Genomic DNA, 14,294 nt, shown 5'->3' with positions numbered 1-14,294 from the left:
TTTTGGCACCAGCATGAAAGGATGGAGCTGCTACCAGCTGCAGGTGGGGTATGCTGGGGAAAGGACCAGGCTCAACACCCAGGTGCAGGGAGGAAGAGAGTGGGCAACTGTGTCCAAGTGAGGAGAGAGATTTGGGCTCAAGATGACAATTCAGGAGATGTCAGCCTGTGGGGAGCATCCAGGGGCGCTAGTATCTCCTGAACTGGAGGGAGGAGAGAGGGCCACAGTAGCCAAGTGTGACCTCCTAATACCTGTGCCAGAATGGGTGGGTTTGGCCCCGCATAAGGAAAAACCCTGTAAACGTTTTCATGGGGCTGTAGAGAAAGAGGAAGACAAGCAGACATAACCTCCTTGGCATCTGATCAAAAGCCACCGTGGCCTGGCTGCTCATTTATTGAGTGTGGGCCTGGGAGGTGTCCATGCCAGGAGCCAGGGTGTGGGTGGCATGATCAGAGGCTGAAGCTCAATTGTCCTTGAAGTTCCTGGCACCCGGCACCGACTAGCCCTGGGAGAGCGCCGTCCTGCAAGTGTTGATTGAATGAATGCAAAGAGTCTTGTGTGTTCCTCTGCAGCAGCCGGGAAAAGTGTGTGGGGTGGAGTGGGGCGGGTAGCATACCCCAGCCAGCAACACCATTCCTCAGCATTTGACAAAGTGTGATTAATTAATTTTTTTCTCTCTCTCTTTCTTTTCTTTCTTTCTTTCTTTCTTTCTTCCTTTTTTTTTTTTTTTTTTTTTGACAGAGTCTCGCTCTGACACCCAGGCTGGAGTGCAGTGGCATGATCTCGGCCCACTGCAACCTCCACCTCCCAGGTTCAAGCAGTTCTCCCTGCTTCAGTCTCCCGAGTAGCTGGGATTACAGGTGCCTGCGACCACGCCCGGCTAATTTTTGTATTTTTTAGTAGAAACAGGGTTTTACCATGTTGGCCAGGCTGGTCTTGAACTCCTGACCTCAGGTGATCCTCCTGCCACAGCCTCCCAAAGTGCTGGGATTACAGGCATGAGCCACCGTGCCAGGCCATTAATTTTCTTTTTTTTAGGAGACAAAGTCTCTCTGTTGCCCAGGCTGGAGTGCAGTGGTGTAACCATGGCTCACTGCAGCCTCCAGCTCTTGGCCTTGAAGTGATCCTCTTGCCTCAGCCTCCCAAAGTGTTGGTGTGAGCCACCAAGCTTGCTGAAAGTGTGATTCATTAAGACTATTTTTATTCAAGTCTAACATGTATACAGAAAAATGCATATTTCATACGCATACAGCTCAATGAATTTTCAAAAGATGAATGTGTCTGTGTGACCAGCACCTGGATCAATAGCTGAACGTACATAGCACCCCTCCCTGCCCCAGGACACCTTGCTCCCCCTGCAGTTACCCCTTGCCCCACCGGGGTAACCACCATCCTGACATCTCCCCCTAGAATTTCACCTGTGTTTGTACTTTGTATCCATGGAACTGTTACTGGAACGGGGTCCCGATCCAGACCCCAAGAGAGGGTTCTTAGACGTTGTGCAAGAAAGAATTCAGGGTGAGGCTGGGCGCGGTGGCTCACACCTGTAATCCCAGCGCTTTGGGAGGCCAAGGCGGGCGCATCACCAAGTCAGGAGATCGAGACCATCCTGGCTAACACGATGAAAGCCCGTCTCTACTGAAAATACAAAAAATTAGCCGGGCGTGGTGGCGGGCGCCTGTAGTCCCAGCTACTCGGGAGGCTGAGGCAGGAGAATGGCGTGAACCCAGGAGGCGGAGCTTGCAGTGAGCCGAGATCGGGCCACTGCACTCCAGCCTGGGAGACAGAGCGAGACTCCATCTCAAAAAAAAAAAAAAAAAAAGAATTCAGGATGAGTTCATAAAGTGAAAGCAAGTTTACTAAGGAAGTAAACAAACAATAGAATGGCTACTGCATAGACAGAGCCTCCCAGAGGACTGCTGGTTGGCTATATTTATGGTTATTTCTTGATCATATGCTAAATAAGGGGAAAGGTGTGGGCAGTTCCCAGAACTAAGGGTTCCTCACCTTTTTAGACCATATAGGGTAACTTCTGGCATTGCTATGGCGTTTGTAAACGTCATGGCGCTGGTGGTGGGAGTGTCTTTTAGCACGCTCATGCATTATAATTGGCCTATAATGAGCAGTGAGGATGATCAGAGGTCACTTTTGTTGCCATCTTGGTTTTGGCGGTTTTGTCCGGCTTCTTTATTGCATCATGTTTTATTAATGGGGTCTTTACGACCTGTATCTTGTGAAACCAGTCCTGCTGACTTCCTGTCTCTGTGACAAAGAATGCCTGACCTCTTGGGAATGCAACCCAGCAGGTCTCAGCCTCATTTACCCAGCCCGTGCTGGAGAGATGGAGTTGCTGTGGTTCCAGTGCCTCTGACAGAACCACGCGTTACGGTCTCTCTTGTGCCGACTTGTTTCGCTCATCACAGGTGTTGTTATTGCGTAAGGTTCTGGCTTGTTCTTTCTCCTGGCTGTTTAGTATATATCTGTTTATTTGTATTTACTTGTTTATCCATTCTATTGCCAATGGGCATTTGGATAGTGTCCAGTTGGGGGCAATTAACGATCATGCCACCGGGAACATTTTGATATGTGCCCTTCGGTGAACAGTTGAATGCATTTCTCATGGATGTATAATCAGCAGTAGAAATGCTGGGTTGTAGAGAAGGTGCACATTCAGGCTTTGTCTCAGTTAAGCCAGAGTTTTCCAAAGGGGTTGAACCAGGTTTCCCTCCTGCCAGCAGAGTATGAAAGTTCTGGTTGCATTACATCCTTGCCAACACTTGGTATCCTTTTCTTTTTTTAGTTATTTAGTTATGTAATGATCCCACAATGTACTTTAAATTTGCATTTGTTTCCCCGATGGATAGGAGTTTGAGCACCTTTCATATGCTTATTGACCACTTAGATAACCTCTTTTATGAAGTATGTCTTCAGACGTTCCCATTTTTCTGTTGTGTTGCCTGTCCTTTTTTAAATTGATTTCACAGAACTCTTTATATGTTCTCAGTATAAATATTTGTTTGAGATGTATTACAAATATCTTTTTTCATGCATGACTTCATTTGATCCATAAGAGGAGGAACCGGGAATTTTAAGCCTCAAGGTCATTGGAATCCAGGACAAGCTTCACGTGTGTGAGCCTCAGTTTCCCTCTCTAAATCCTGTGGATATTAGCTCATTGCCTGGTGTATAGATGGAACTGTGACTGATATTAGCACCTTTGCTGGGATGAGGAAGCCCTGAATTAAAATGGGCAAAACTGGCCTTGCATGGCTTTCAACCTAAGTCATCCCTGTTTCTCAGGTCTGTATACCAACTTCCAGGCTAGGCCTTGAAAATACACAGTGAGCAAGGCCCATTTCCTACCCTTGGAGGGGACTGCACCAGTGGTGAGCGCAGGGGGCTGTGGGATCCCAGCAGAAACACTAACTGGGCTAAGGCATTGTGGAAAGCTTCCTGGAAGAGGTGAGTCTCAGGGTGGAGTAAGCCTCTTCTGTTCAGGTACAGGCTTGGGCACCTTTGTGCATCAGGCACTGGACAGGTACCTGGGAGATGGAAAGAATCGGCTTAGTCTCACCCCCTCTCACCCCGCAATAGACCAGTGTTCTTGATGGGGATGACTGCACCCCCAGGGGGCAGTCAGCAATGCCTGGGGACATTTTTGGTTGTCAGGACTCAGGGAGGGGATGCTACTGGCATCTCCTTGGTAGAGGCCGGGGATGCTGCTAAACATCCTACAATGCACGGGACAGCCCCACCCCATACTCCCACAAAGAATGATCTGGTCCAAATGTCTATAGTGCAGAGACTGAGAAACTCCAAGATGGACAATTACAATACGATATGAGCGGGGGAAGAGAGGAGAGCAGAGGGATTGGGAGTGTTGTCCTGGCCTTAAGGAGTTTGTTTGTTTGTTTGTTTGTTTATTTACTGACTTTGAGACAGAGTCTTACTCTGTCATCTAGGCCGGAGTGCAGTGGCTCAATCTCGGCTCACTGCAAACTCCGCCTCCCGGGTTCAAGTGATTCTTCTGCCTCAGCCTCCCGAGCAGCTGGGATTACAGGCGCCTGCTACCATGCCCAGCTGATTTTTGTATTTTTTTTTCTTTTTCTTTTTCTTTTTTTTTGAGACAGAGTCTTGCTCTGTCACCAAGTTGGAGTTCAGTGGCGCGATCTCAGCTTACTGCAACCTCTGCCTCCCAGGTTCAAGTGATTCTCCTGCCTCAGCCTCCCGAGTAGCTGGGACTACAGGTGCGTGTCACTACGCCTGGCTGATTTTTGTATTTTTAATAGAGACGGGGTTTCACTATGTTGGCCAGGATGGTCTCGATCCCTTGACCTTGTGATCCGCCTTCCTCGGCCCCCCAAAGTGCTGGGATTACAGGCGTGAGCCACCGCACCCAGCCTAATTTTTGTATTTTTAATAGAGACAGGGTTTCACCACGTTGTCCAGGCTGGTCTCTAACTCCTGACCTCAGGTAATCTGCCTGCCTCAGCCTCCCGACGTGCTGGGATTACAGGCATGAGCCACCGTGCCTGGCCAGGAGTTTATTAACCTTCATGCCCACCACGTCAACCACAAACCACGTGTGGCTGCAGAGCCCTCGAAATGTGGCTGCTGTGGCTGAGGAACTGAATTTCAAGTCTTTATTTTAATTTCAGAACAGATACTCATTCCCATTCTTGGAAAACTTTTAAGTGTGTGTACAACAGTTAGGGTGTGTGGATGTACTTTGTTCAACTATCAATTTTATGAAATCTCTGTACAGATTAGCTATTTCTACTGAGAATTTAGCATCCAAATTGAGATGTGCTGAAAGTAGTTTTACCCTGGGTTTCAAGGACTAAGTAATTAAAAAAAAAAAGACTATAAACTATCTCAGTAATGTTTATATTGATTGATAATATTTTATATATATTGAGTTAAATAAAATGTTATTAAATTTACTTCTGTAACATAGCTACTGGAAAACTGAGAATTTGAAGTGTGTCTCACACTGCATTTCTATTGGGTGGCGCTGTTACAAACTACAGGAAGGAGCTAGAATTCTGTGGAAGGTTTTAGGCAGGGGCTGACATCCTCTGGCCAAAATGACAAGAGGGAATTCCGGAGACCAGGGCAAGTCTGGCCACAGGGAGACTGCATGGCCTAGGAGACCTGAGCCACAGCCGCCAAGAGAAGCCCTGATTCCCCAGAGAGGAGGTGCCCGCTGCCAGTCCACAGGTGAGCAACAAGACTGGATCCAGAAGAGGGAGGAGCCTTTAGGAGAGGCAGGCCCATCGCAAGGCTGACTGATCCTTCAAAGGAGCCTCCCAGCTAAAAGCCAGCAGGAGAGAGACCTTGGCCACCAAGGGTCTGCCAGCTCCTGGTGGTCCCCACTCCAGACACCTGCCAGCTCGAGCCTGACCCTCGCCTCCACCCTGGCTGCTGCCTGTACCGCTCTCAGGTTTGAAACCTCATCTCTTGCTGCTTGGCTCTGCTCTCTACTACTTACCAGCTGTGTCAACTAGAGCAAGTGGCTTTCCCTCTCTGGGGGCTGCCAGCTTTGCATGGCCTGGCCCATGTTGCAGCTAGAGCTCAGGAAAGATCAGAGATGCCCACAGGTGACAGGTCTTCCTGGGCTGGGTGTTTTGGAGGTGGCATTATGAAGTCTCAGTGGGGGGTCTGCAGACAGTATTCTCTGTTTGCAGATGGCTTCCCCTCTCCACTCTGTGTGTTATGTCCTCATTTCACTGCTGAGAAAGTGGAGGCTCAGAGAGGTGAAGCAGCTTGCCCAGGGCCACACAGCTCCACAGAGGCAGAATTCAGATGAGTAATGCTGACTTTGCAGGTCCAAGGATACCCCTCCCATGGCTATAACTCAGTGTTCGATCAAGGGCAGAGCACTGCACCTCTCTGGGCCTCAATTTCCCCATTTGTCAAATGGGGAGAATAACAGTGCCAGTCGGCTGCTGTGAGGCTATAGTAAGTTGAATAAAAGTAAGAGAGCACCGGCCCAAGGCAAGGCTTCAGGTGGTGGCTGCTGTTTGTTGACTGATCTGTGCATAAGTGTTCACTGCAGCCTTCTGCAGTGAGTGGTAGGAGCCCATTTTTATGGGGAGGAAACTGAGGCTAAGATGTGCAACTGGTGAGAGCAAAGTTGGGGCCTCATCTGGCTTCTTGGCCCTGGAGCACTTTCCCTCCTCTGCTCGGCCCTCCGGCGTTACCTGTTATTCATGACGGGGCAAGGCTTGCGCTGTCCCCAGCCTGCTCCTCCGTCCTGCATGACTGGACATGAACGGGCATAGGAGCAGCCTCGCCAGTGGTGCTCACAGATGTCCAGCCCACTAAGCCTGCTCTCTCCCTCAGGAACTCTGCTTCCTTTGCTGGGTGAGCTGTAACCTTTCCTCCTTCCTGCTCCAAGCAGCTACTGAGAGTGAGAGTGGTTGATCAGGAGGCTGGTACGAAGACACCTAGGCTGTGGCCAGATCCTGAAAGTCAGAACTGGGAGAGGCCTTAGAGGTCATTGGCCCCTGGCGCTGGTTGTCTAGACAACCTCGTTCAGCCTCAGTCTCCATAGTTGGAAAATGGGAGGAATCGTCAGCTTGGCAAAAACGGCAACCTCCGGCAACACAAAGTTGGTGCAGAAGGGGAACATGCAGACTGCTGGCAGGAGGGTCTTTGGGAGGGCACTTCGGCAGTATCTGCTGAAATATAAAGGGAGAGTGGCCCCTGAGCCCGTCGATCCCCTACAGGTAGCTACCTAGAGCTGTGCTTCTCAAATCGTATTGTGCATGGAAACACCTGGGGTCTGGTTAAAAAGCTGGTTAAGTACCTTCTAAGGCATGGGACTAGCAGCCTCCCAGGTGGCCTTACTGCTTGCAAGACCCTAGTAAGGCCCTAGGGCACCTTTCATGCATGGGCACAAGGAGGCATGGTCCTTTGTGATGGTATGTCATTGCAAGAAGATGAAAGCAGCTTACATGTCTGTCAGAAGGCCTTGGCTAACTGAATGGTGTGTTGTTCCTGCTGGGATGCTCTGGAACAATTAAGAAGAGGGAGGGAGGGCCGGGCGTGGTGGCTCACGCCTGTAATCCCAGCATTTTAGGAGGCCGAGGCGGGTGGATCACAAGGTCGGGAGATTGAGACCATCCTGGCTTAACACGGTGAAACCCCGTCTCTACTAAAAATACAAAAAAAATAGCTGGGCGTGGAGGCGGGTGCCTGTAGTCCCAGCTACTTGGGAGGCTGAGGCAGGAGAATGGTGTGAACCCGGGAGACGGAGCTTGCAGTGAGCTGAGATCACGCCACTGCACTCCAGCCTGGGCTGGAGTGAGACTCTGTCTTAAAAAAAAAAAAAAAGAAGAAGAGGGAGGGAAGGAGGTCCATCAAGGTGTTGCATGTTGATGTGTCTTTTCTTCTGGAAGGATATCAGTGCCCTCTGGAGGCTGGGGCTTTGTCTTGTTTACTGATTTGGCCCCGGTGCTAGAACAAGGCCTGGCACACAGTAGGTGCTCAAGCAGTGTTTCCTGGATGATAGAACAAACATGCTGACACGGAAAGACCTCATGTTCAGTGAACCCAGTCAGTTTCAGGAGGCTATGTAGAATCCAGGACTTCTTAACCTTGGCACTAGTGACATTTGGGACTGGATGATTCTTTGTGCTGGGGATTACCTGGGCATTGTAAGATGTTTAGCAGCATCCGTGGGCTCTACCCATGAGATGATCCCTAATTGTAACACCAAAACTATCTCTGGACATTACCGATGGTTCCCTGAATGGCAAAATCGCCCCTGGTCCCAGCACTTTGGGAGGCCGAGGCGGGCAGATCACTTGAGGTCGAGAGTTTGAGACCAGCCTGACCAACGTGGTGAAACCCTGTCTGTACTAAAAGTACAAAATTAGCTGGAAATGATGGCACATGTCTGTAATCCCAGCTACTTAGGAAACTGAGGCAGGAGAATCGCTTGAACCTGGGAGGCGGAGGTTGCAGTGAGCTGAGATCGCTCCATTGCACTCCAGCCTGGGTGACATAGTGAGAGTCAGTCTCAAAAAAAAAAAAAAAAAGAAAGAAAAGAAAAGAAAAAGCAAGTGTAGATGGCTCCCCTCCAAACTGATCAACAGCAGTTACCTCTTAGAAAAGGGGGAAGAACATAGGATTGAATCTTTTACTCCAAAGAGACTTATGCCTTCTCCCTCCAGTTTGTAATATAGAGGTTGTACCAATGAGTTGAGCAATTAGGTGCATCTTAAAAGTAGAAATGGCACATGGACTGGCTTGTAGAGCTGTGAGGGGTTAGTGAAGTTACACACCTGGAACGTTCAGCACAGTGTCTGGCTCATGGTGAGGGTGCTGCCAAAGGACACCATTGTTGTTTTATTGTGTTGCATCTCTCCAGCAGCCCCTAAGCATACAGAAGCAGATAAGACCTTCTCGCATATGGGCAGACTGGAGCTCAGAGAGGGAAAGGGACTCTCCCAAGGTCACACAGCAAAGGAGGAGCTAGGCTTGCCTTCATGACTCCAAAATAAGGACAGTTTCTCCTCTGCCACCCTGCGGCCCCCGCCGGGCCTCTGGGCCTCCTGGTCTTTGTATCTCTGGATTGAGGCTGTGTGGGCTGCTTCAAGTCCCCCAGCTTGTTGACTGCTTGGTGTTCACCAGCCCGGCTGGCACCCAGGAAGCAAACAAGGCTGGAAATGTCAGGGGGTGTAGCCTGTGGGAGTTGTGCTCTGGCTTTGCCCAGCAGCACTGGGAGGACTGCCAGGGATTTGGAGCCTGCGAGGAAGGACCTTGGCAAAGATGTTCCCTGTAGGTGGGTACTGGACTGGTGGCCAGCCCTATGCAGCTTCAAAGTCATGCTGCTCACCCACTGCTCAAACATCTGCCATGGCTCCCTAGTACCTAAGCCTAAATTTTCCTTCCTGTGCCTGCTGGGATAGCATTCCATGTCCTACAAAGGACTCTCCATGAGATGCTAGATTCCAGATACTAATAATAGTAATAATGATGATAAGACCTAGAGCACCTGCTGTTTGCTAGGCGTGGAACTAAGTGCTTCACATGCAATATCTTTTTTTTTCTAATAAAAAAATTGTATTTACTTAGAAGCATTCAGAATGTCAACAAAACAGCTGCAACTTTTTCTTTTTGCAATTACAGAGTGGTATTCAGTTAACAGAATAATTATTTCGTATAAGCTGCATCAGAGACAACTGAAGATGAAAAAACTACCATCCCCATATATAACTAATTTGTGCTGTGCACCAACAAGAACCCGCTTTAAATTTCCATGCCAATTTACAGCCCCCATACTGTACCAGGCAAGGTTAGCGGCTATTGAAAATACCATCAGGACAGGGCTATCTAAAGACACATTCGGTAGTGTGTTAACTATACAAAAAAAGACACTGTACAGTTTAAAAACAAATCTTACACAGCCTTACATTTCAATTTTTTTCTTTAAAAGGAGTGAGTTGTGTACAGGGGGGTTAAATGCTTTATAGACAAGAAAAAAAAAACTGCGCTAGAACCAACTTATTCTTCATCATCATCTTCATCTTCATCTTCTTCCTCCTCAGCCTCTTCGTCTTCCTCATCTTCCTCCTCTTCCTTCTTTTTCTTGCTTTTTTCAGCCTTGACAACTCCCTTTTTTGCCGCATCAGGCTTTCCTTTAGCTCGATATGCAGCAATATCCTTTTCGTATTTTTCCTTCAGCTTCGCAGCCTTCTTTTCATAAGGCTGCTTGTCATCTGCGGCAGTGTTATTCCACATCTCTCCCAGTTTCTTCGCAACATCACCAATGGACAGGCCAGGCTGTTCTCCTTTGATTTTTGGGCGATACGCAGAGCAGAACAGGAAGAAGGCCAAAGGAGGCCTCTTGGGTGCATTCGGATCCTTGAACTTCTTTTTTGTCTCGCCTTTGGGAGGGATATAGGTTTTCATTTCTCTTTCATAACGGGCCTTGTCCGCCTTTGCCACATCTTCAAATTTTCCTTTCTCTTTAGCAGACATGGTCTTCCACCTCTCTGAGCACTTCTTAGAAAACTCTTGGGAAGTTGACTGAAGCATCTGGGTGCTTCTTCTTATGCGCCTCCCGACAAGTTTGCCCAAAAAATGCATGTGATGACATTTTGCCTCTCAGCTTCTTAGGATTTCCTTTGCCCATGTTTAGTTATTTTTCCTCAGCGAGGCACAGTTGCCCAGTGCCCGTCCGGCTCTCACTTGCCCCGGCGCTGTCTCTGTGGAGCTCAGTGTACTGCAATGCGCAATATCTTATTTAATCCTTACAAAAGTCATATGGCACTGCTGCAATATGATTCTCATTTTACAAATGAGGAACCTGATGACCACAGAGGTTAAGTGTCTTGCCCAAAGTCATGTAGCTCTGTAGCCAGCATCTGTAGCCTGACTCCGGAGCCACACTTTAACCAGGAGACCATCCTACCGTATCTTGTTAGGAGAGCAAGCCAGCATGATGCCGGCAGAGAAGGCCTCTGGGTACATGGGAAGAACCCAGCCAGGTGTTCAGGCCTGGCCGTGCCATTAACTTGCTGTGTGACCTTGGCCACACTCTCCTTTCTGAGCTCGCCCAGGCTTTCTCCGAGGCCACTGCTGGCTCTGCATTCCCAAGCTCAAGGACCCAAAGTTATGCATCAAATCTAGAAATCATCTTCTCTTATTTTTTATCGTATTACAGCATTGATATGTATATGATACATATACATTGATATGATATGCTCCTATACCCGGTCTGTCACACCGTGTGGATTTCCTCAGAGGCTCCTAGAAGGCCCTGCTCTCCAGGCTAGGAGGTTTCTGGCAGCCCCAAGCTCCCTGGCTCCTGCGTGAAGGTGTGAATAGAACCCTGCTGTTAAGTGGGGGTTTGCAGAAACCAGGGTTTGACCTGGGAGAGCCCTAGGCAGCAGGGGATGATCAAGTGATCAAGATAATATTTTAATGCAAAATTTGAAAAATCAAAACTAACGGATGAACCTTGAACAGAGTGTGCTAAGTGGAAAAAGCTGGTCATTAGAGAACATGCTTTGTGTGATTCTATTTTTATGAAATGTTCAGAATAGGCGAACTCATAGAGACGGAAAGTAGAGTAGTGGTCTCCTGGGGCTGGGAGGAGAAGGGGGTTACAGTTTGATACGTAAGGGTACGAGGTTTCTCTTTGGGTGATGAAAATGTAGCAAAATTGACTATGACTATACGAAAACTCTGTGAGTGTACTACTCTGAACATACTAGAAACCTGTGAATATATTAAACCCTGTGATTATACTAAAGACCATTGAACTGTACACTTTATTTTTTTATTTTTTTTGAGATGGAGTTTTGCTCTGTTGTCCAGGCTGGAGCGCAGTGGCGCGATTTTGGCTCACTGCAGCCTCTGCCTCCCAAGTTCAAGCGATTCTCCTGCCTCAGCCTCCTGAGCAGCTGGGATTACAGGCATCTGCCACTGCACCCTGCTAATTTGTGTATTTTTAGTAGAGACAGGGTTTCACCATGTTGGCCAGGCTGGTCACGAACTCCTGACCTCCGGTGATCGCCTGCCTCGGCCTCCCGTAGTGTTGGGATTACAGGCGTGGGCCACTGCGCCGGGCCCATGAACTGTACACTTTAAATAGGTGAGTTATATGATATGTGCATTGTCCCTCAGTAAAGCTGTTATGAAACAATCTAAATGCAAAAATATCCATGAAAAACAACATATAAAAATTGTAAATAATGTCAGGATCAGTATTACTGATTTTTTTCTTTCTGCCTTGGCTCCAGTGTGGCTTAGCATAGCACAACATCACTTGTCCTATTTAAGCACTTTATATTTTTTGTTTGTCATGGATTTTTTTCCACTAATCTAAAAAAGATTGCATTGAAACATTATTGATCTTGGTTACTGAGTTTTTTGGCACCCCGTTGAGTTTTTGTGCTCAAGGACAATGCCCTGCTTGCCTCACCCTGTTCCTGCCCTGCCAGGCAAGCCTTTTGCTCTCCCTAGGGTGGCCAGGGTCTCCCCCACCACTCTGTCCCTTCCTTCTCTCTGTCTCTCCATCTGACGGATGAGACCAGCAAGCCCACCCCAAGAGAAGCTATGATTTGTCTGTCCAGCCAGTGAGTCATGTGTGAGGACCACAGTAGGGGGCTCTCTCCACATCACATCCTCCTCCTGCCCACATTGTCTCCTTTGCTGCTTTCTCCCTTCTCTCCTCCCATCTCCCTCCTTTTTAATTTTTTTGTTTTGTTTTGTTTTGTTCGAGGCCAAGCACAGTGGCTCATGCCTGTAGTCGCAGCACTTTGGGAGGCCGAGGCAGGCAGATCACTTAAGGTCAGGAGTTGGAGACCAGCCTGGTGTCAGCATGATGAAACCCTGTCTTTACTAAAAATACAAAAAATTAGCCAGTGTTGTGGCCCAGTGCCTGTAATCCCGGCTACTCAGGAGGCTGAGGCAGGAGAATCACTTGAACCTGGGAGATGGTGGTTGCAGTGAGCTGTGATTGCTCCATTGCACTCCAGCCTGGGTGACATATATATGTGTGTGTGTGTGTGTGTGTGTGTGTGTATTATATATTTTTTTATATAATAATTTTTATATAATATATAAATTTTATATAAAATATATATATTTTTGAGACGGAGTCTCCCTCTGTCAACCAGGCCGGAGTACAGTGGTGTGATCACAGCTCACTGCAGTCTTGACCTCCTGGGCCCAAGTGATCCTCTGGCCTCAGCCTCCCAAGTAGTTGGGACTACAGGAGCATGCCACCACACCCGGCTAATTTTTAATTTTTTTGTAGAGATGGAGCTTTACTACATTGCCCAGGCTGGTCTTGAACTCCAGAGCTCAAGCAATCCTCCCTCCTCGGCCTCCTGAAGTGCTGAGATTACAGACATGGGCCACCACGTCTGACCCCATCTCTCTTCTTTGAGATGGCTCCCTGGGTCCCCCAGCAGCTATCACTTGGCCTCCAGCCCTTGTCTTTTCAGGCATCCTACACCAGAGAGAGCCTGTGTCCCCTCCCAGGTCACAACCAGACCAATGCTCACAATTTCCCACCGTCCCCAGGATAACTCCAAGCTCCTTACCTGGCATTCAAAGCCTGGCACAGTCTAGAGCTTGCCAATCTCCTTTCCCCACTTTTCCTGCTCACCACTGCTGATTTCTCATCGGTAGATTCAGATGGGACTCACAGTTATTGAAGAGCTGCAAGGCATTAGCCACACCCCTCTGATCTTTCCCTTATTAAGCCCCTATCTCACTTAATCCTCACAGCAGTATCGCTAGTAAGAATTATTGGGCCCATTTTACAGATGAGGAAACTCAGGCCCAGAGAGTGGAGGTGATGCTGCCAAGGGTCTGGGGTAGATGCAGGTGCACGCCCAGTCTGGCTGGCAGCATGGGACTCTGACCACCTGCCTGTGCCTCCCCTCATCCACTGCGGATGTTTGCTTTCCCTCAGGGCCATGTGTACAGTGCCTCTGCCAGGGTCACCCCCACTTTGGTCCCTGTTGGCCTTCACACTGCTAACTTAGTAGCCAAGGTCACATGCCAGTGTGTGATGCCAGCGTGGAGAGGAGCCATGGTTCTTTTATAACAGTTGCCATCTCCTACCTACTTATATTTGGGGCTTGCTATGTTGATAGCCGCAGGCTGGGTCTCAAATTCCTGGGCTCAAGCTGTCTTCCTGCCTCAGCTTTGTGAGCAGCTGGGATCACAGGCATGAGCCGCTGCTCCTGGCCACTTTTACTTCTTAAAATAAAATCAGAACATGCAAACCATGCTCCACAATATGCCATCAAGTGTTTCTGGTGCAAATCCCTACTGCTCTTGTGTTTGATGGTGGGGCGAGGAAACGGGCAGGAATGGGAGGGAAGGTGAATCTAGACTCCTGAGGCAGGACCATGGCTCCCTGGCCCTAACAGCCATAGATTGTGTGTCCATAACAGAGCCAGATGCTGGCAGCGATTCTTAATTGGGGTTCCAGGCTGCATTCGGGGGCCTAGGAATTTGGATGGGGGGAAAATTACATCTTTATTGACCCTAGTTTAACATTTCCTCCAGGTGACAACATAGGTGATGAATCACAGTAGTAGTGGCAGCACTCGCATCACCAATAGAAACCACACTTTTTTTTTGAGATGGAGTTTCGCTCTTGTCGCCCAGGCTAGGGTGCAATGACGCGATCTCGGCCCACTGCAACCTCGGCCTCCCGGATTCAAGTGATTCTCCTGCTTCAGCCTCCCAAGTAGCTGGGATTACAGGTGCCTGCCACCACGCCCGGCTAATTTTTTTGTATTTTAGTAGAGACGGGGTTT

At 48.6% G+C, this 14,294-nt stretch overlaps 1 protein-coding gene and 1 pseudogene across 7 annotated transcripts in view; one reads left to right on the top strand and one right to left on the bottom strand.

The window, feature by feature from the left end:
• TPST2 (tyrosylprotein sulfotransferase 2) overlaps positions 1 to 14,294 on the top strand; it is a 64,218-nt gene that overhangs the window by 19,360 nt on the left and 30,564 nt on the right. The window contains exon 1 of one of the 7 annotated variants that reach the window (XM_063808269.1): positions 5,031 to 5,220. The exons of 5 other annotated variants lie outside the window; for them this stretch is intronic. The gene's annotated coding sequence lies outside the window, so the exon portion shown is untranslated. Of the gene's footprint in view, positions 1 to 5,030; positions 5,444 to 14,294 lie in introns of those variants that run through there. One more of the 7 variants, XM_003317153.7, reaches the window with a different exon arrangement.
• On the bottom strand, positions 9,409 to 10,178 carry LOC100608082 (high mobility group protein B1-like; annotated as a pseudogene).

Source organism: Pan troglodytes, chromosome 23 (genome assembly GCF_028858775.2).
Source record: "Pan troglodytes isolate AG18354 chromosome 23, NHGRI_mPanTro3-v2.0_pri, whole genome shotgun sequence".
NCBI lineage: Eukaryota > Metazoa > Chordata > Mammalia > Primates > Hominidae > Pan > Pan troglodytes.
This window is presented reverse-complemented; position numbering and strand designations above follow the sequence as displayed.